This window comes from Hypanus sabinus, chromosome 22 (genome assembly GCF_030144855.1).
Source record: "Hypanus sabinus isolate sHypSab1 chromosome 22, sHypSab1.hap1, whole genome shotgun sequence".
NCBI classification, from domain to species: domain Eukaryota; kingdom Metazoa; phylum Chordata; class Chondrichthyes; order Myliobatiformes; family Dasyatidae; genus Hypanus; species Hypanus sabinus.
Genome location: NC_082727.1, coordinates 44,680,527 through 44,702,208, shown reverse-complemented (window position 1 = coordinate 44,702,208; position 21,682 = coordinate 44,680,527).

Genomic DNA, 21,682 nt, shown 5'->3' with positions numbered 1-21,682 from the left:
TTATTAAAGTAAGAGGAATTTGAGCTGCTGGGGGGGGGGTTTAAACTAGTTTGGCGGAGGGGTGGGAACTGGAATGAAGGGGTTCAGGATAGGAGGAATGGTAAAAAAGCAAAGATAGTGTGCAGTCAGACAGTCAGGAAAGGCAGGCAGATGATAGCCAGCGAGGTGAGAATCAGTGCAATAGGGATGCAAAATCAAAAAGGGTGGCAACTACAGCACTCAAGTGTTATATCTCAATGCAGGGAGTGTAAGATATAAGGTGGACGATCTTGTTGGTCTATTTCAGATTGTTAGGTGTGATGTTGTAGCCATCACTGAATCATAGCTGAAGGATGGTTGTAATTGGGAACTGAATGTCCAGGGTTACAAGTTGTATCGGAGGGATAGAAAAGTAAGCAGAGTGCTGGCATGGCTGTGCTGGTAAAAAATGAAGCCAAGTCAATAGAAAGATGTGACGAAGGATCAGAAAATGTTGAGCTCTTGTGGGTTGAGTTAAGAAACGGCACGGGTAAAATGACACTGATGGCAGTTATATACGGGCTGCCCAACAGTAGCTGAGCTGTAGACCACAGACTACAAAAGGAAATAGAAAAGGCGTGTCAAAAGGGCAATGGGAGTTTTTAACATGCAGGTCAAATTGTAAAATTAGGTTGGTAATGGACCTCAAGAGAGTGGGTTTTTTGAATGCCTAAAAGATGGATTTTTAGAGCAGTTTGTCATTGAGCCTACTAGGGGATCAGCTATACTGGATTGGGTGTTATGTAATGAACCGGAGGCGATTAGAGAGCTTAAGGTAAAAGAGCCCTAAAGAGCAAGTGATCACAATATGATTGAGTTCAACTTGAAATTTGATAGGGTGGAAGTAAAATCTGACGTAGCAGTATTTCAGTGGAGTAAAGGAAATTACAGAGGTATGAGAGAGGATTGGAAGGAGATGCTGGCGGGGATGGCTGCAGAGCAGCAATGGTGTGAGCTTCTGGGAAAAATGAAGAAGATGCAGGACAGCTGTATTCCAAAAATGACAAAATACTCAAATGGCAAAATAGTAGAGCCATGGGTGGCAGGGGAAGTCAAACCTAATGTGAACATAAAAGGGAGGGCATACAACAAAGCAAAAATTAGCAGGTAGATAGTGGATTGGGAAGCTTTTATAAACCTACAGAGAGCAACAAAATGAATCATTAGAAGGGAAAAGATAAAATATGAAAGCAAGCTAGCAAACAATATCGAAGTGGATTGTAAAAGCTTTTTCAAATATGTCAAAAATAAAGAAGAGATGAGAGTGGATATAGGACTGCTAGAAAATGAGGCTGAAGAAATAGTAATGGGGAACAAGGTGATGGCAGATAAACTAAATGAGTATTTTGCTTCACTCTTCACTGTGGAAGACACTAGCCATGTGCCAGATGTTGTAGTGTGTGAAGGAAGAGAAGTGAGTTCAGTTACTGTTACAAGGAAGAAGGTGCTCAAAAAGCTGAAAGATCTAAGTGTACATAAGTCACCCAGACCAGATGAACTGCACCCTAAAGTTCTGAAAGAGGTAGCGGTAGAGATTGTGGAGGCAACAGCAATGATCTTTCAAAAAATCATTGGATTTTGGCATGGTGCCAGAGGACTAGAAATTTGCAAATGTTACTTCACTCTTTAAGAAAGGAGGAAGGCAGCAGAAAGCAAATTATAGACCAGTCAGCCTGACCTCAGTGGCTGTGAAGATGTTGGAGTCAATTGTAAAGGATGAGGTTATAGAGTACTTGATGACACAAGACAAGATAGGACAAAGTCAGCATGGTTTCCTTAAAGGAAAACCTTGCCTGACAAACCTGTTCTAATTTGTTGAGGAGATTGCAAGTCAGATAGATAAAGGGGATGCAGTGGGTGTTGTATATTTGGACTTTCAGAAGGCCTTTGACAAGGTGCCACACATGAGGCTGCTTACCAAATTAAGAGCCCATGTTATTACAGGAAAGTTCTAACATAGTTAGAACACTGGCTGAGCATTGGTAGGAGGCAACAAGTGGGAATAAAAAGATCTTTTTCTGGTTGACTGCCAGTGACTAGTGGTGTTCTGCAGGGGTTGGTGTTGGGACCACTTCTTCTTATGCTGTATATCAATGACTTAGATGATGGAAAAGATGGTTTGTTACCAAGTTTGCAGGTGATACGAAGATTGGTGGAAGGGCAGGTAGTGTTGAGGAGACAGGTAGAATGCAGAAGGACTTAGACAGATTAGGAGAATGGGCAAGAAAGTGGCAAATGAAACACAATGTTGGAAAATGCATGATAATGCATTTTGGTAGTAGAAGTAAATGTGCAGACTATTTTCAAAATGGGGAGAAAATCCAAAAATCTGAGATGTAAATGGTCTTGGGAGTCCTTGTGCAGAACACCTAAAGGTTAATTTGCAGATCGAGTTGCTAATGAGGAAGGAACACGTCATGTTAGCATTCATTTCAAGAGGTCTTGAATACAAGAGCAGGCATGTGATGCTGAGACTTTATAAGGCTCTCATGAGGCTGCACCTTGAGTATTGTGAGCAGTTTTGGGCTCCTCCTCTATGAAAAGATGCACTGGCATTGAAGCAGGTCCAGAGGCAGTTCACAAGGATGATTCCAGGAATGAAAGGGTTACCTTACGAGGCTTTGAGTCTGTACTCGCTTAAATTTAGAAGGATGAGGGGGGATCTCATTGAAACCTTTCGAATGTTAAAAACCTAGACAAAGTAGATGTGGAAAGGATGTTTCCTATGATGGTGGAGTCTAGGACAAGAGGGCACAGTATCAAGATAGAGAGGTGTCTATTTAAAAGAGAGATGCAGAGAAATTTCTTTCTCCATCAGAGGGTGGTGAATTTGCAGAATTTGTTACCACAGGCAGCTGTGGAGGCCAGGTCATTGGGTGTATTTAAGGCAGAAATTGATAGATTCTTGATTGGTTAAGGCATCAAAGGTTATGGGGAGAAGGCCAGGGAATGGGTTGAGGAGGGGGAAAGTGGATCAGCTATGATTGAATGGCAGAGCCAAAATGATGGGCCAAATGGCCTAATTCTGCTGCTTATGTCTTATAGTCTTTCAAATTACATAAAGAATTGCAAGAAAGTTTGAGGAATGCGGGGAAGTCTGGTGCATTACATTCTTTGTCAGCTGACACTTGATCATTCTGGTAAGAGAACAGTGAGAGTTTTACTCCACATGGGTGAAGACAAACAATGTGGTAGAATGGATACAAAAAAATTCAAGCATTTCTGAGCTTCCTGCCAAGCAGTGTAGAAGTAAAAGTTGAAATGTTATAAATAACCTATGTATGTACAGTATCTATAATATACAAGAAGGCCATGGGTCGGGTATTGTGAACCTTTTTTTATATTTCCAAAACATGTAAGTACAAGGTGTATTGTAAAGCATAGACCCCAGGAGAAACATTGTCCCAATGAGTGTTGTCGGAAAGTGGAATGCTCTGGTGGAGTTAATGATTGAGGTGGAGATTGCAACAACATTCAGAGGGAAGTTTAATGGACTTTTGGAAGGGAGATTGAAAGAACTATGGGAATATGGGGCTTGGACTATTGCTCATGTAGAAAACAAACAGCCCAAAGATTGGCTCAGCCAAACTGAGTATCACCATGCTGGCATTTTCATGTAAATAATTCCATCGGTGGCCTGATAATAGGGATAGTTCAGGCAGCACGTTAATTGCCCAACATTTCAAAAGAACACTTTGTTAGTCAGTGACTCAGCAGTCTCATGTAATTAGACGGAAATGGTATTCAATAAACCCGTGCAACTGATGCTGACAACAGCCTTAATCATGCAGAGTGACAAGTCCCTCCTGCTGACTCCACTTCCTTTCAACACCCTCATGTATAGAAACTCAGGGATATCATTTTGCAGTATTCACAAAAGCTCTCCTGTACTTGACACTGTCATTGATTGGCAAGCACAAAAAACAAAGTGTTTTGGCTGCAAAGATGGGCGCATCTCATTGCAGGTGCCAAAAGAGATCAGAATCAGAATCAGGTTTAATATCACTGGTATAATGTATGTTGTGAAACTTGATAACTTTATGGCAGCATGCAATATATGATAATATAGGGGAAAAACTGCAAATTACAGTGTATATATATATATGTAAATAAATGTTAAATAAGTAGTGCAAAAACAGAAATAAAGAAAGTAGTGAGGTAGTGCTCATGGGTTTAATATCCATTCAGAAGTTGGGTGGCAGAGGGGAAGAAGCTGTTCCTGTATCATTGAGTGTGTGTCTTCAGGCTTCTGTACCTCCTTCCTGATGGTAATAATGAGGAGAGGGCAGATGTGGATGCCTTATCTAAACTCTCTCCAGAAAACCTGCTATTCTACTTAGATGCAACGTTCACCTTTTTCCTATGACAATAGACAGTAGGTGCAGGAGTAGGCCATTTGGCCCTTCTAGCCAGCACCACCATTCACTGTGACCATGGCTGATCATACACAATCAGTACCCCGTTCCTGCCCTCTCCCCATATCCCTTGACTCCGCTATCTATAAGAGCTCTATCTAACTCTCTCTTGAATGCATCCAGAGAATTGGCCTCCACTGCCTTCTGGGGCAGAGCATTCCACATACCCACCACTCTCTGGGTGAAAAAGTTTTTCCACATCTCTGTTCTAAATGGCCTACCCCTTATTCTTAAACTGTGGCCTCTAGTTCTGGACTCATCCATCAGCGGAAACATGCTTCCTGCCTCCAGTGTGCCCAATCCCTTAATAATCTTATATGCTTCAATCAGATCCCCTCTCATCCTTCTAAATTCCAGTGTATACAAGCCCAGTCGCTTCAATCTTTCAACATATGACAGTCCCACCATTCTGGGAATTAACCTTGTGAACCTACGCTGCACTCCCTTAATAGCAAGAATGTCCTTCCTCAAATTTGGAGACCAAAACTGCACACAATACTCCAGGTGGGGTCTCACCAGGGCCCTGTACAGCTGCAGAAGGACCCTTTACTCCTATACTCAATTCCTTTTGTTATAAAAGCCAGCATGCCATTAGCTTTCTTCACTGCCTACTGTACCTGCATGCTTGCTTTCATTGACTGATGACTTTTCTCTTCTTCTTAAGCAGTCTTTTGAGATCAAGGATGATTTATGTCATCTAGTATTCTACGCATTGATTTGGGTGATGAGTCCAATGAGAAAGCTGCAGACTACCTCAGATCACATTATCCTGATCTTTTGTTGATTACATTCTTAAGTTCAACCTCGATTACTTGCACAGAGTCCTGCCTGTGGTTGATTCAAAAAGTCTGAATTGTAATTTTTTCAAACCTCCAACTCTGAAGGCAGTCATTGGTATTTAGTCAATTAGTCATTATGTCAGATCATCAGAAGATAAAATCATGGCATCAGCAATTTAACCGCATTTTTACATTAAATCTGCAGCATGGGTTTGAGATTTCTGTCATATCTTTATTTTACATTTGTCATTATTTTAATTCTCTGTGTATTTCATATTAATCCCTTTGTCAGCCAAGTGGCTACTATATGCCAGAAACTGAAAGCCAAATTTCTCTCTGTTTTAAAACTAGAATAATTTAATGGCTGAGAAACCACTCTCCTGTGACAATGGTACATATTAGACAAACAGACTGGAAGATGAGATGAGGATCAGAGACAGTGAACAGGATTATAAAAGACTCTTTCCTTTCTGAGTGTCTTATGGACTACAGATTAGTTAGGGTGCCACGTGGTTCTCCAACGGTGCAATGCATGAGCAATAGGCCAAATGTCAATTCTTCCTTCAGGTCATGTATTGCAGCTGAGCAAAGCTAATGCTGTAGATAGTTTTCACAAAAGATAATGGTCAAACTGGAGTAAGTAAAAAAACTGAAAGGGGAGCCAGACAGAAAAGGAACATGTCTCCTATACTCATGTTAAACTATGGACCATTTTTATCCATCACTTGCCAGTCTCCCATCTCCCATTCCTTCTCTCATCTGTTACTTTCCAGTACATACACAAGAGATTTTGTAGATGCTGAAAATCTTAAGGAACACACACAAAGTGCTGATGGATCTCAGCAGGTCAGGCAGTATTGATAGGGTGGAATAAATAGTCATCTTGGGCTGGGCCGAGAGACTTCATTGGGACTGGAATAGAAGGGGGAAGAAGTTAGAATAAAAAGGTCTGGGGAGGGGAAGGAGTACAAACTGGCAGGTGATAGGTGAAACCCGGTGAGGGGGAAGGGGAGTGGGTGGGGCAGAGGGGATGAAGTAAGAAGCTGGGAGGTGATAGATGGAAAATGTAGAGAACTGAAGAAGAAGGAATCTGATAGGAGAGGAGAGTGGATCATGAGAGAAAGGGAAAGACAAGAGGCTCCAGAGGTAGGGGTTGGGCAGGTGGGGAGAAGAGAAGGGGAAGGAGGAGAAATTAATGGAAGTTAGAGAAATTGATGTCCATGCCATCCAGTTGGAGGTTGTCGAAATGGAATATGAGGTGTTGCTCCTTCTGAGTGAGTCTTTTTTCACTAATTTATTTATTCTTCTCCCGCTCTCTAGGAGATCTAATGATCACTGTTATTGCTTTGGAGCAATTCTGGTACTTACTTACAGAATACCAGTCTTGCCTTATTAGTGCAAAGGGACCAATTTCCTTGCTTGTCTTGCTTTTCTGTTTTTCACTAACAGGACAACTAATCTCTTAGTTGAATACCCAATACCCAGCACCCAGCACTACTGATGTGCAAAGGGAATTTCAGCTCCAAGATCTCCGGGAGAGATCTTCAAGACATCTTCATTTTTATTTTAGCAGAAAAGTTGGTATAACAGTGAAAATGTTTCGGTTGAACTTTTTCTATTGACAATTATTTTAGCAAATTGCTCTCAGAGTATGAAAGCCAGTTAAGATTATTAGCATCTGGCACAAAGCAGGTACAGGTAGACATAATGCTACCTTGGCTAATTACCTTAAAATTAAACCATAACCACAATATAGGGCGTTGATTGGATTCAGAATGTTATCAAAAGAAAACTTGTGGGCACTGCTTCAGCACAGTAAGACTATATTACAACTCTGTATGCACATTTAACACTGAGAAACAAAACACAAAAGAATGGACCTAGAAGCAGGAAATGACTAAATTCACATTGCAAAATTGGCTTTGCATAGTTTATTCTTTGGAAAGTTACGCCTATCCGCTGCCCCACCACTTTTGCAAAATTCTATTACACCTGAAGTCTGAAGACATGATAGAGTGAGAGGAAGGATATGGATAAATTGTTGTAAGTTGTTGTTCATGTTTGGGCAGAAGTGTCATAGGGAAAAATCTGGGTTGAGAGGGTCAGAGAGTTGACAGTTGTGTCAGATGTAGATGATGGGAGATGGGAAGAGTGACACAATCAGCTGGTGGTGCGAGTGGTTCTGTTTTGTAGTTGGTTGTGATGGGGTGTTAATCAGTGTTGGGGAGGGGGAAAGGAATGTATGGCAGGAGGCTGAAAAAGACTGGCTACCAGCGATAAGTATAGAGCAGAGGTCGGCAACCTGCGGCTCCAGAGCCACATGCGGCTCTTTGATCTCTGTGATGCGGCTCCCCGTGGTTTGTTAGCTTTTGAAATGTAATTCGAAATTTGAAGATTATGGTGATCTTGTACAATCTGAAAACTTTGCGGAGACACCGTTTCCTGGCACATCCGAACCGGCTCACAATTAGCCACCGTTCAGGCTAAGGGAGATAGCCTACGGGGGTTTGTGAGTACGTGTCTTTTGGAGCATCCACGCCCACGGGGGGTGGGTTGAGGGAGGCTTTAAAGCAAGGCTGTTTAGTTCGAATAAAGTTACCTTTGACTGCAGTCTTTATTTTAGCGCTGCGTGTAGCACACCGCTACAACGTGTTTTTTTATCGCTATTAATATACGTCACCACTGCCAATGCCTGACACCCGCCAGTGCGCGCATTCTTTTAATTCTTCGATCCAAGGTAGGCTAACTATGGAGTAACCTTCAACCCAACGTCTTTTTTTTTGGAGTTCAAAATGTGTTTGTTGCATGCAGAAATGTAATTTCGTTTTCTCTGCAGGAGTTCATCAATTTCATAAATGCAACACATTATAGTTTGTTTATACATAGCATAAAGGCAAAAAAAAACCCGTTGTATGCAGTGTTATTTCATTTTGTGGCTCCCAGTGTTTTCTTTTCTGTGGGAAATGGGTCCATATTGGCTCTTTCAGTGGTAAATGTTGCCGACCCCTGGTATAGAGCTTAAAATGAATAACATTTCCATGCAGTGGACTTTGTAGCCTTGGATTTGATGAGGACCTCACATGCATTCATTGTGAAAGGCTGTTCTTGGTGGAATGGGTGTGCTACGGTGGGGTTTGAGGTGTTGATTCGTAGGTGTATATGTAGGAATAAGTTGAATGATCCAAATGGTGAATCTCATTTGTAGCTTACTTTTGTCTTTCTTTTGCTCTTTGCAACTACCACATTGATCCCTTTCACATTCATGAAGAGCTGCATGATATCTGAACTTTCCTCCACAAGGAAAATCTGATGGAGATTATATCTTTTAGACAAATTGGGATCTTCACTGAAATTTTCAATGTACCTTTGTATTGTTGACACTTCTTTCTCCTCGTTCAGTTATGAATGAAGCAATCATCGTCAACGATTTCGGTAATGAATTTCCCTCAGGAATCAGGAGCAGACTTGTCACAACTAGTTCTACAGTGTTCAGCTCCAATTAGTAGAAATTGGATAATGAATTAACCCATGCAAGCTGACATCCAATGTTGACCAGACAATTGACTGCTGATATTTATTCTTCCAGGTAATAATTACCTTTGTCAGGAAAATGTACAACCAGCTCTAATCGTGTCAACATGAGCAAGCCCCCCCATCCTCAGCATATTGGGATCACCACTAAACAGAAGGCTAGCAGAAAAAGCCTTATCAACACCATGGATATAAATGCAGGGCAGCTGGCCACTTGAAAGTGAATAAATTACCTCTCTTGACCCTTCCACATATGGCCCCCAACTCTGAACAGATGTAAAACTCAGATCAGGATCTGAATTCTTAACACTACAGTCACAATGAAATTGAAGAAGATTTTGTATAATAAAGATAAACTTCTGACTTCACAACCTATACATTATGACCCTTGCACCTTATTGTTCACCTGCACCACACACTCCCTGTATCTAACTGCAACACTAAATTCTGCGTTTGTACATTGATTGCCCTGCATGGACTCTGTCTGCTTTTCTCACTGCCTTGCTAACCAAAAACTCTGCTCACCTTTGACACCCTCTCTTCTCCTCCCTCCCATCAGGCAAAATATGCAAAAGCATGAAAATAGGAACCACCAGGCTCAAGGACAGCTTCTACCTTGCTGTTATAAGAGAATTGAATGGTCCTAGTTCAATCAGAAGGACTCTTGACCTCACAGTCTACCTTGTAATGGACTAATGCCTTATTGTCTACCAACGCTCCACTTCCTCTATAACTGTAACACTTTATGTATGCTATTATTGTTTTTCCTATGTACTACCTCAACGTACTTATGTGATGAAATGATCTGTATGGATGGCATTTTCCACTGTAGTTCGGTGCACACAACAGTAGTAAAACTCTTATTAATTACATCCAGTACAAAGTAGATTGCTTGACCATTGGATTCAAATACCCACCATATCCAATTTCCCTGCATACTCTTCCTGAGAAAATATTAGCACAGGATCAGCAGAAGCTGTTCCAGTTTAGTTTAGCGGCATCTCCCTGTCCTCTAACACTTCCTACCCAGCAGGACAAGAACAGGAAAACTCTGGGAATACAACAACCCCAATTCCACTCAAGGCCATACACCATCCTGATGAACAATTATGGCAACATTTTCATGACTGTCAAATCAATATCTCAGACCTCAAACTTCAAATGTCCTTTTATGATGTGCAGACGTGGATCCACACATTCTGGAGACATGAGCACAAAATGCACACTGGCAATCAAGTGTATTGCTAGAGTAGCCCTACACCTTTCAGAAGAGAGTTTAACCTGAGACTATTTTTCAGATGGATATAAAGTTTCCATAACACTGTATTGTACTGGAGCAGCCATGTTATCCTTGGCTTAGCATTGATTAACATCACTGAGGCAGATTATCTAGTCGCATTAGTTTGCTGTTTGTGGAGCTTGCTGTGCGCTACCCAACTTGTTGTGTTTTTTGCCTCACAACAGTGTCTACCTCATATTCTCCATTACTCTAATATGTTTTATTATCTCTCTGAGGCTGCACAGGTGCTTATATAAATCCAATGCAACAGAATGCAAGATGGAGATACAAGCGATTGTGCAGATGCTGGAAATTTTGAGCAACACACACAAAATGCTGGAGGAACTCAACAAGTCAGGCAGCATCTATTGAGGGAAATAAACAGTCAACTTTCCAAGCTGAGACCCTTCATCAGAACTGGAAAAGAAGGGGGCAGAAGCTAGGATAAAAAGATAGGAGGAGAACCATAAGACATAAGAGCAGAATTATGTCCGTCCCTCTCAAATCCCGCCTCCTCCAAACATTTGATGCCCTTACTAATCAAGAACCTATCGACCTCTGCTTTAAGTATACTCAGTGATTTGGCCTCCACAGCTATCTATGGCAATAAATTCCACAGGTTCACCACATGCTGGCTAAAAACATCCCTCCTCATCTCTGTTCTAAAGAGACGTCCTTGGATTCTGAGGCTGTGCTCTCTAATCCTAGTCTCCCCCAATATAGGAAACATCCTCTTTATGTCCACTCTCTGCAGCCCTTTCAGTATTAGATAAGTTTCAATGCTTGCAGATAATAGGTGAGTTCAATTGAGGGGAGGGGAAGGTAGGTGGTTGGGGGGGGGGAGTAGGTATGAAAGGGAATGATGTGAGATGCTAGGAGGTGAAAGATGGAAAAGGGCTGAAGAAAAATGAATCTGATAGGAGAGGACAGTGGTCCATAGAATAAAAGACGAGTTGGGGAACCTGACGGAAGTCATGGACAGGTTGTGAGAGCAACGCAGGAGAAGAAAAGGGAAGAGAGGGCTACCAGATAGAGGGAGAACATGAGGAGGAGGTAAACAACAAGGAAGCTGGAAGGGTTACTGGATGTTGGGGAAATCAGTGTTGATGCCATCAGGTTGAAGATGACTAAGACAGAATATGAGATGTTGCTCCTCCAACTTGCATTTGGCCTCATTGTGGTCGATGTCTGTGTGGGAATAGGATGTGGAATTGAAATGGGTAGCCACCAAAAGATCCTGACTGTAGTGGCAGATGGAGTATAGATAGTTGACGAAGCTGGACCTCAGTCTGTGTCTGGTCTCATTGGTGAAAAGGAGTCCATACCAGGAACAACAGTTGCAATAAGTGACACTGAGAGACCTGCAGGTAAATTTCTACCTCAATTAGCAAGACATTTTAGGGCTCTGAATGGTGGTCAGGGGTGAGGTATTGGGACAGGTGTAGTATTTAGCACAGCTACAGGGATAAATGCCAAGAGGGAGATCAGTAGGGATCAATGAGTGGACAACGGAGTCGTGGAGAGAGTAATCCCAGCAGAAAGGGGAGAAGGGTGAATCAGGGAATGATGTTAAGAGGAATAGACAGAGTGGACAGCCAGCGCCTCTTCCCCAGGGCACCACTGCTCAATACAAGAGGACATGGTTTTAAGGTAAGGGGAGGGAAGTTCAAGGGGGATATTAGAGGAAGGTTTTTTACTCAGAGAGTGGTTGGTGGTGTGGAATGCACTGCCCGAGTCAGTGATGGAGGCAGATACACTAGTGAAATTTAACAGACTACTAGACAGGTATATGGAGGAATTTAAGGTGGAGGATTATGTGGGAGGCAGGGTTTGAGGGTCGGCACAACATTGTGAGCCGAAGGGCCTGTACTGTGCTGTACTGTATTGTTCTGTGTTGTTCTATGTGGCTGGTAGCACAATCCTATTAGAAATGGTGTAAGTTTTGGAGAATGATAAGTCAGATATGGAGGCATGTGAGGTAGTAGATGAGGACAAGGGAACTTTGTTATGTAGGTGTGATGATGAGGTGAGGGCAAATGTGTAGGTAAATGGAGGAGATATGGGTGAGGGCAACAATGATAGTGGTGGAAAGGAAACGTCTTTTTCTGTGAAAAAAGAGGATGCCTCAGATGTCCAGGAATGGAAGACTTCAGCTTGAAAACAGATATGGCAGAGGTGGAAGAACTGAGAGAAGAGAATAACATTCTTAGAAGTGACAGAGTGAAAAGATGGAGAGTCAAGCAAACAAGACCTTGTTGACTGGTTTGAAGAAGGGTGACAGGGTACTAGTGAATGTGCTGGACAATATTTAGCCCCTTAACACACATCATGAAAATAGACTATCAGTCTCATATCATGTTGCTGTTGGTGGGCCTCGCAGTGTATACATTGGCTGCTGCACAACAACAGTGGCCTTCATTAAATCTAAAGTGCTTTGCTGTGAATGTGCTGTATCAAAGCTGCATTTCTTTCCAAAACCTTCATGGAGTCATCAGGACAAGAATATGACCATTCAAGGAGAAAGAAGCATTAATGCCTTCTAAGTGCAGTCGGGAAAGGGTAACAAATGAAGTATAGCCAACAGTATCCTCAACCTGAGGGCGATTAATGTTCCCAGAAATCGAACAGTTAGCCTAAGTCAGAGATCAGGTTCTAGATTAAAATGCTGCAAATCTAAAATAGCTTCACCTCAATTAACATTTCAGAAAACTGAAAACAGACGTCTGATCGGCATGCCTGTGGTGAGCAGCACAGTGTGGTAGTATGCAAGTGCAAGCCGATGCTTTGGGAGCTGGGCTGGCACGTGACCAGGAGCTGGCTGTCTCTCCACTTACTTAACTAAACAGCGCATGCTGTCAGCTGGGGCTGATGGGGCAGGGAAGTGAGAGAGAGAGAGAAAACAAGATGAAGCCCTACAGCATGGGCTTCAGCCTTTTTTTTCCAAGAATGCAGAGGCTCCCAATAGCAGTTCCCACTTTGTCAGCAGTGTGACACAATTCGTATCCTGGGGCAAGAAGCGAAATCAAAGCCCAGATCCAGTTCTTCCAAGAATTAGCACACTCTTATTTGCGTAAATGTTGAGTTATCTCTTTCTTTGTTGTCGTACAGGAATAATTGTTCATTGCTTGGGAATGTGTTTTGAGACTATCTTGCACTAGTTATGACTAGCTGTGCTGATTGACGCAATGCCCATGTTTCTTAAAAGGGGAATGGCTGATGCCTGTCACTGGTTCTGGAAGCCATGGCAGAGAATGAATTAGGGCAGGTGCTACCATTTACAGATCAACCCTTGATTGATGAGCTCGAGAGAATGGCAGCACAGGAGACTATCTGACTCAGTAATCAGACAGCACTGACCTGAGGGAGTAAATCCCAGGATGGAGTCATCCGCCACATGAGAAACACAGTGGGTCAGCCGATAATTCTGTTGCCTCATTCCTCCAATAACCAACGTATGATCCTGTCCTTTGGATACGACAGTAAGACCAAAGAACTAGTTGTAGACCTCAGAAAGATGAAGACGAGGGAACACACACCAGTCCTCATAAAGGGATCAGAAGTGGAAAGGGTGAGCAATTTCAAGTTTCTGGATGTCAGTATCTCGGAGGATCTGTCCTGGGCTCAACATACCAATGCAACTACGAAGAAGGCATAACAGGGCAGGGGAGAGAGCCACAATGTGATAACAGTCTATATTTCATTAGGAGTTTGAGGAGATTTTGTATGTCATCAAAAACAATTGCAAATTTCTACCGATGTACCGTGGAGAGCATTCTAATTCATTGCATCACTTTCCGGGGTGGGGTGGGGTGGGGGGGATGCTACTGGACAGGATCAAAATAAGCTGCAGAGACTTGTAAACTTTGCCATCTCCACCTTGGGCACCAGCCATATCACCCAGGACATGCCTTGTTCTTATTATTACCAACAAGAAGGAGATAGGAGCCTGAAACCATACAGTCAACAATTCAGGAACAGCTTTTTCCCCTCTGCCATCTGATTTCTGAATGGACTTTGAACCCATGAAAATCACACAAAATGCTGGAGGAACTCAGGCAGTATCTATGGAGAGAAGTACAATCGATGTTTCAGGCCGAAATCCTTCAGTAGGACTGGAGAGGAAAAAGTAGATTTAAGCGGTGAGGGCAGCGGAGAGAGCCACAATGTGATAGTTGAAACCTGGAGGGGTAGGGATGAAGTCAAGAACTAGGAAGTTGATTAGTGAAAGAAACAGAAGGCCCTGGAAGTAAGAAAAAGGGGGAAAGAACACCAGAGGGAGGCAATGGGCAGGCTAGGAGATAAGCTGGGAGAGGGAGAAGGGGAGGGAAAATGGAGACGGGGTCAGGGGTTGGGGGGGGGGGGATTACCAGATTTCTCAAAATCGATGTTCATGCCATCAGGTTGGAGGCTACCCAAATGGAATATAAGGTGTTGTTCCTCCAACCCAAGTGTGGCCTCATCACAACAGTGGAGGAGGCCATGGATGGACATATCGGAATGGGAATGGGAAGTGGAATTAAAATGAACTCTGCCTCACTACTTTTTTTAAAATTTCGCACTACTTATTTAATTTAACTATTAAATATATACATATATACTTACAGTAATTTGCATTTTTTCTCTATTATTATGTATCGGAATGTACAGCTGCTGCAAAGACAACACATTTCACGATATATAGTAGGTGGGTGAAGTTAAACCTGATTCTGATTTTGGTACTGTCTACATTGAATTTGCACAGCCTTTATAGTGAATTTATAGATTCCTCTTGGGTGCTCTTGATTTCGGCCACATTCCAGTATCTGGTGGTTGATGAGATAACTGGGCACTGTAACTCTCTAGTGCAGTTAGGTCAGGGAGAGTCAATGGGTGTGGGGAGAAAAAGAGATGATGGTGGAATGGGACTGATGGTATTGCTCTGAGAGACAAAATAGACTCAATGGGACAAATGACATTCTTCTCTATTATAGGAAAATGTGAAAAATCTTTGAGAGGGTGCTCCAGTTTCCTCCCACATCCCAATGGCATGCACCCTGTCTGGGGTAAGCTGACCTACTGTATAGGTGAATGATGGAATTTGGGGTAGTTGGTAGGGTGAATGTAGAATTTGTGTAAAAGTGTGCTCAATGGTCAAAATGGATTCATTGGGCTGAATGGCCTATATTTGTGCTGAGTCTGGTTTCTCACATTGCTCCACTGGAATAGACATCCAGTATTCACGTAGCAATAATTTCTGTAATCAAGGACTTTATCAGACAGTTTTTACTCTTGATGTTCCACTAAGCACTCATGCCAACGTTATACCGATATCTCTCAGCATACATTCTGACCAACCCATAACCTTCTTTACTGCAAGATTCCCACTAACAGTGATCAGTTTATTAGGTACCTCTTGTACCTTGGTTATTTGAGCTACAGCTGCCTTCCTATCAGTTTGAATCAATCTGGTCATTCTCCTCTGATCTCTCTCAATATCAAGGCATTTTCACCCACATCCAACTGTAGCTGACAGGATTTTTTTTTCCATCATTCTTTGTAAACTCTAGAGATTGCTGTACATGAAAATTCTAGGACATCAGAAGTTTCTGAGATACTCAAAACACCCCATCTGGCACCATGGTCAAAGTCACTGCCATGTGATTGGCTGATTAGATAGTTGCATTATCAGGCAGATATGCAGGTGTACCCAATGAAGTGGTCACTGGGTGTACCTGCTTTCTCTGACCCTGCTGGAGCCAGCAACAGCAGAAGGCAGGCGAGCAATCTTATGTTCTTCATCTCGTTGCCATCAGGACAACAGCAATGCTTGTCCCTCTGTGCCAAGGAGAAGTCTTTGAGTATGGCTCTAAATAATCAAGATAATCTGAGAGAAGCAAACCTTGTGTGGCTAACATGTGATGGTACATAGCGGTGATGAGTTAGTATTGCATGACCAATTGTATACGCATGAATGCATGAAGGGACCCAACAGTCAAAAGATACAAATCATAAAAAAATGCACTCTTGTTACTTGCATTCAGAATTAAAAGCAATCTTGCAACCACCATGCCAAAGAATTTCAGCTCTGTGTTGTTTAAACTTCCAGCATTTGATTTCTTTCTTCCACAACAAGAGGCAAGTCCATACATGGCCTCCTCTACAGCCATGATGAGGCCAAACTCAGGTTGGAGGAGCAACACCTCATATACCGTCTGGGTAGTCTCCAGCTCCTTGGCATGAACAGTAAATTCTCCAACTTCCAGTAATTCCCTCCCCCTCCCTTCCCCCATCCCAGTTTCACTCTGCCTCCTCCTCCAGCTGCCTATCACCTCCCTCATGGTTCCACCTCCTGCTACTACCCATAGTGCTTTCCCCTTACATTCCTTTCCACCTTTCCTGCTTATCCCCTCCCTGCTTCCTTTTCCCCCACCCCTTGATCTTTCCTCTTACTGGTTTTTCACCTGGCACCTACCAGCCTTCTCCTTCCCACCCTCCCCCACCTTCTATATAGGGCCCCCTCCCTCTCCCTCTTCAGTCCTGACAAACGGTCTCAGCCCAAAACATTGACTGTTCGTTTCCATGGATGCTGCCCGATCTGCTGAGTTCCTCCAGCGTGTTGTGCATGTTGCTTTGACCCCAGAATCTGCAGATTATTTTGTGTTTACGAGAGGCCAGTTTTAACATCCAAGAACTTCAGGATTTGGATCAGGGGAAAATAAAAATGTAAAAAGCACTCAAAGCTGACACCTGTTTTATGAGAGGCAGGGGGTCACTCCCCTGGGGTAGCTGGTTGTTTATTCAAATATGTTAATGAGGCTGTGTGCTTTGTTTTGTTCTAACTTCGGCAATGCTCAGCTGGAATGCAGGGTCCAAGACATCTTGGTCATTCAAAGGAGGCAAGGAACACACAAAGAAACACTACCTGTGGGCTAGAAGGATCAATAATAACTCTTTGTCGTCCAGCATGCTAATCCGCAAACCTCCTCACCTGTGTCTGGAAAATAAGGGGTGGGGACGGTTGTAGTTAACAGGCCTGGGATTGATGGCCTAATATCCCAACAATCACACCCTTCACCCTCTGCTGCTATCATCATCCTCAGTCCAGTGTTCTCTCTTGACCTCAAAACACACAGTGTTGTCTTGCTCACCTCTGTAATTACAAGACTCTGCATCGGGGACACAAGAGGCTGCAGATGCTGGAATCGAGCAACAAGCAATCTGCTGGAAGAACTCGATGGGTCAAGAGACATCCGTGAGAGGAAAGTAATTGTCAACATTTTCAGTCCTGGGTTTTGACCTGAAACTTTGACAATTCATTTCCTTCCACAGAGTGCTCAATTCAGTCAGTTCGTCCAGCAGGTTGCTTGTTGCTATTACAGGTATATGATATTGCCCAATTTTCTTCCCTCTTCCCTCCAAGGTATCGCTCTCACTTCCCTTCTATTCTTCCCTCTGTTCCTTGTTACCTTCCCAGCTTTGGCTGCGCCCTCATTCCTACACCTTCAACCTCTTCCTCACCCTTCTCTACCCTCTTTAGCTGCAGCCTAGTGCTAAAGAATTGGTACCGATCGTAAACCAATCTCTTGATTTGGATAAAGATAAGAAACAGTTCTTTTCACATGGTAAGCAGTTCCTGCCATTAAGTTAATCAGGAAGAACATGAGGCCCTCATTTATTGTTCATTTGGACTGCATTCAAACAATGACTGATTGGATTTTCTGCCTGAGAGGGTTATAAATATTTTTTCTACCACCCGCTGTGTCTGTGTCTTTATCTTCTCAAACTTGTCAATTCTTTCAACTCTCCTTGTCCATAAGAGCTGTCAAACACTTGAGAGATGCTTCACCCCTTAAGAAATCTGGCTACGACTCAGTATACAAACATCAAACTATAAGAACAATACAAAATCATGGTTAAATATGTAATACAAATACTATAAAGCTTTTGTTTTCATTGAAATCTGCAAAATTGGCTTTATCATTGCCAGTATATGGTATTAATATGAAACATTACAATGCTATGACATCATTATTTTACATAATTTTACAATCAGTGCCATCGGGTGATTAGAAAAATAATCTAGACTAATTGTGTGATTGCAAAAGGAATGGAGTATTAATTGTGGTTTTACTCTCCTTATAAAGCAATTATGGAATACAAGACTTTTGTATAGGGGCTTGCCAGTGAACCAATTAACCAGACTTGCAGTAGTTTATATTAGCAATATCCAACCGGGCCTTGCAATAACAAGAAATATATTTAAGACAAATGTTTGCACCATTTTTGGACTGCGCACTGCTTTCAACGCTTTCTTCCCTAGGTGACCGGAGCAAGCAGCAACATGGCACGCAATAAGCCTATGATGTGTAGCTCCTCTGTTATCCAGCAACTCACTGGTGAGGTGGCCTTACATTTCTTGTTGTTCTTAACATCCAGCAGTGTCTTGTGATCATGAGAAAGATGTAAAAGAAGGACAATTGCACCATTATGCACAAAATGCTGGGAGAACTCAGCAGGCCAGGCAAGCATCTATGGAAAAAAGTACAGTCGATGTTTCAGGCCGAGACCCTTTGACAGGACTGGGGCCTGCTGAGTTCCTCCAGGATTTTGTGTGTGCTGTTTCGATTTCCAGCATCTGCAGATTTTCTCTTGTTTGACTATTACACTATTTGTTGGACCCTAAGAGGCCACTGTGACCAACTGCACCACCATCTTACCTGAAGATCTTCACTCTTCCCATTTACTTTCTCCATCCTCTTTCTTTCTCATTTCCTCTCTCATCCACTCTTTTTGTCAACACTCCCTTCTTTTAATTCCTCCTCTCTATCTGCCTATCTGGCACAGTCTTCTTTCATTCTTCCTCAAACTCTTCTGTCTGTCCACCTCTCTCCACCCCACTGTTTCTTGTAACCCTTGCTTCCGTTCATGACTCCCTCTTTCTCATTTTCCCCTTTCTCTCTCTCTCTTGCTCTTCTACCTCTTCCCTCAGTGTCTCTTTCTTCCCCCCTCTTATAATTCCCTTCTCTCACCCTCATTCTACTCTCTCTACCTCCCGCACCTACTCTCATCCCTTTTTCAAGTGCTTCAACCTCTCCACTTGGAGCTGAGGCCTGTTTCCTGCAGTCTTTGGTTCCATGGGATTACAAGACATCCCACCAGCTGGGATGGGTGTTATGACCCAAGGTAACAAACTGAACTTGGGAAACTGCCAGAGCAAATGCCCAGCCTAAAGTGCAGGATTACAGTTGCCAGCATTAAGGAACAAGGTGCGAGTCCAATCTTGGGGAATGAGATGTGGGTCAAGTTTTAGAAGTGAGGGAGGGGTCTGTTTGGTCTCGAGGAGGTGTGGATAGATCCAGTCTCATTTGACAATAGTATGTCCATCTGTAAAGGAAGCTAGCCCTGAATGCATCCAGCCTTGCAGGCAGAAATAGCATTATCTAGATTTGGGTACAAGGGAACCCAGCAGAATTTGGCCTCTTGTGAGCAGTTCTGGTAGCATGAGCAAGGCTGAAAAATGACTTAACTTTCTGTATAATTTTAGTCCAAAATTCATTCATTCAATTTAAACAGTAAATCATTACCTATTAAAGTAGCCATGGCTCAATGCAATATCAAACAGAGCACATTGATCAGATAGCATTACCTAAAGGAGGGCATTTGTTGGAACTTCAGTCACTATTATCTCTCAGCCATGACCCACCAAAGCAGTCCCTCACAAAGGCATTAACTGATTTCTATTTCTACAGAGGCTACTTGGCTGGCTGAGATCTTCAGCCTTTTCTCTTTGTTTCAGATGAGACAATCAATTGCTTCATGTTCAGAATTGCGGTGGCCCTGGGTAGGGTCCAGAGCATTGGGGATCATAGACTGGATGCCAAATGGAAAATTGCAAAAAGTTGCAGCTGCTTTTGTTTAAACATAATTAATTGTCTTTGAAGCACTCTGAGTCATTTCAAGGATGTAAAATGCTTATTTAAATACAAACTCCTTTATTTTCTTTTATTAGCAGACAATAATTAGAGAGGGTGTGAATATTTTTTCCAGTTTTGTAATTTTCAATTAAGTGAAGAGCTGTGACTTACCCTCACACAGTTTCTCAACGTTAGCAGTCTGCTGGCATCTGGAAACCAGAGACACAAAAATACAAAGGGGAATTGGGGGGGGGGGTGGGTGGTGTTGGAGGGAAGAGAAGGAAAGGGACAGCAATCATCAGGGGTATTAATTTTTCAGTGAGAGACAGGTAGAAATAAATTGCAGTCAAATGTTTCATTGTGCTAGTGAAAATAACATGAGGTTCTTCCAAATCAGAAAGGAGAGATAATTAACATGAGAAAGTCTGCAGATGCTGGAAATCCAAAGCAGCAAACACAAAATGCTGGAGGATCTCAGCAGGTCAGGCAGAATCAATGAGAGTGAGTAGATGGTCAACATTTTGGGCCAAGGTTCTTCTTCTGGACTGGAAAGGAAGGGTGAAAAAAGATTGGATGGGGGTAGGAGGCTAGCTGGAAGGTGACAGGTGAAACCCGGTGGGCGGGAAAGGTAAAGGGCTGGAGAAGAAGGAATCTGATAGGAGAGGAGAGTGAACCATAGGAGAAAGGGAAGGGCAAGAGGACACAGGGAGAAGTGATAGGCAGGTGAGAAGAGGTAATAAAAAAACCAGAGTGAGGAAGAGGGGAGGGGGAGAGAAAAAATACCGGAAGGAGAAATCAATATTCATGCCATCAGGTTGGAGGTTACCAAGACAGAGTATAAGGTTTTGCTCCTCCACCCTGAGGTTGGCCTCATCTTGGCACAAGAGGAAGTCATGAATAGAAGAGACAGTACCCTTTACATATTGCAATGCATATGAGTGACTGTAGCAAAAGACATGGAAGGAATGGCTTTCTTTCTGGAAAGTTAATACATTATGTCTCACACACTCTGTCCCAAATCAAAATCAAAGCCGTGTGAGAACTGTGCAGATTGATTAACTTGGTTATCAACTGCTTTGAAATCTGTGAAGCCTAGAACGCATCATCAAAATGACACACTCGTCAGTTAAGTGCTTGCTTGTTCCTTTGACGTCAACCTGAACAAGCCGCACGCCATTCCAATTAAATTTTCCAGCCATCTCTGATGTCAGTTGTGCAGCTAATAATTAAAGGGCAGAAATCATTTTCATCATGCATGCTGTTATTGCTGCATTAATGTTGACATTTTTATGCAGAATTGAATTTAAATGACTGGATCAGCTGCCAGCAGAGTATCACATTAGTTACATCAATAAGGGTTGATTGATTGCTTCATTTCCTGCTTATTAAAGGACCTCCTTCCCTTCCATGTTATTTTCCTCCCAATCTGGGATACCTCATACAACAAAACTGACTTAGAAATGAGAAGATGAATAGGCATGAACCACTACAAATGCTCCCCTTCCTTGGGAATTTCTCCCTTCCAATGTTGACCTCTATTTACTGAGTCCCACAAGTAGAAGGAAGGAGAGAGCTGACTCATGCCTAGGTAGGGTTTAGGTTTTTACATGGTTGTTCCAGAGACACAAATAGGGTCATACATATTCCTCCATGCATTGGTTTACATTCAGGAATCAATTTTGTTAACAGAGGGCCTCACTTGCACTAAGTGACAGTCTGCACTGTTTATACTGTAGCATCATAGTGAATGGACGACTGAAACTGCGT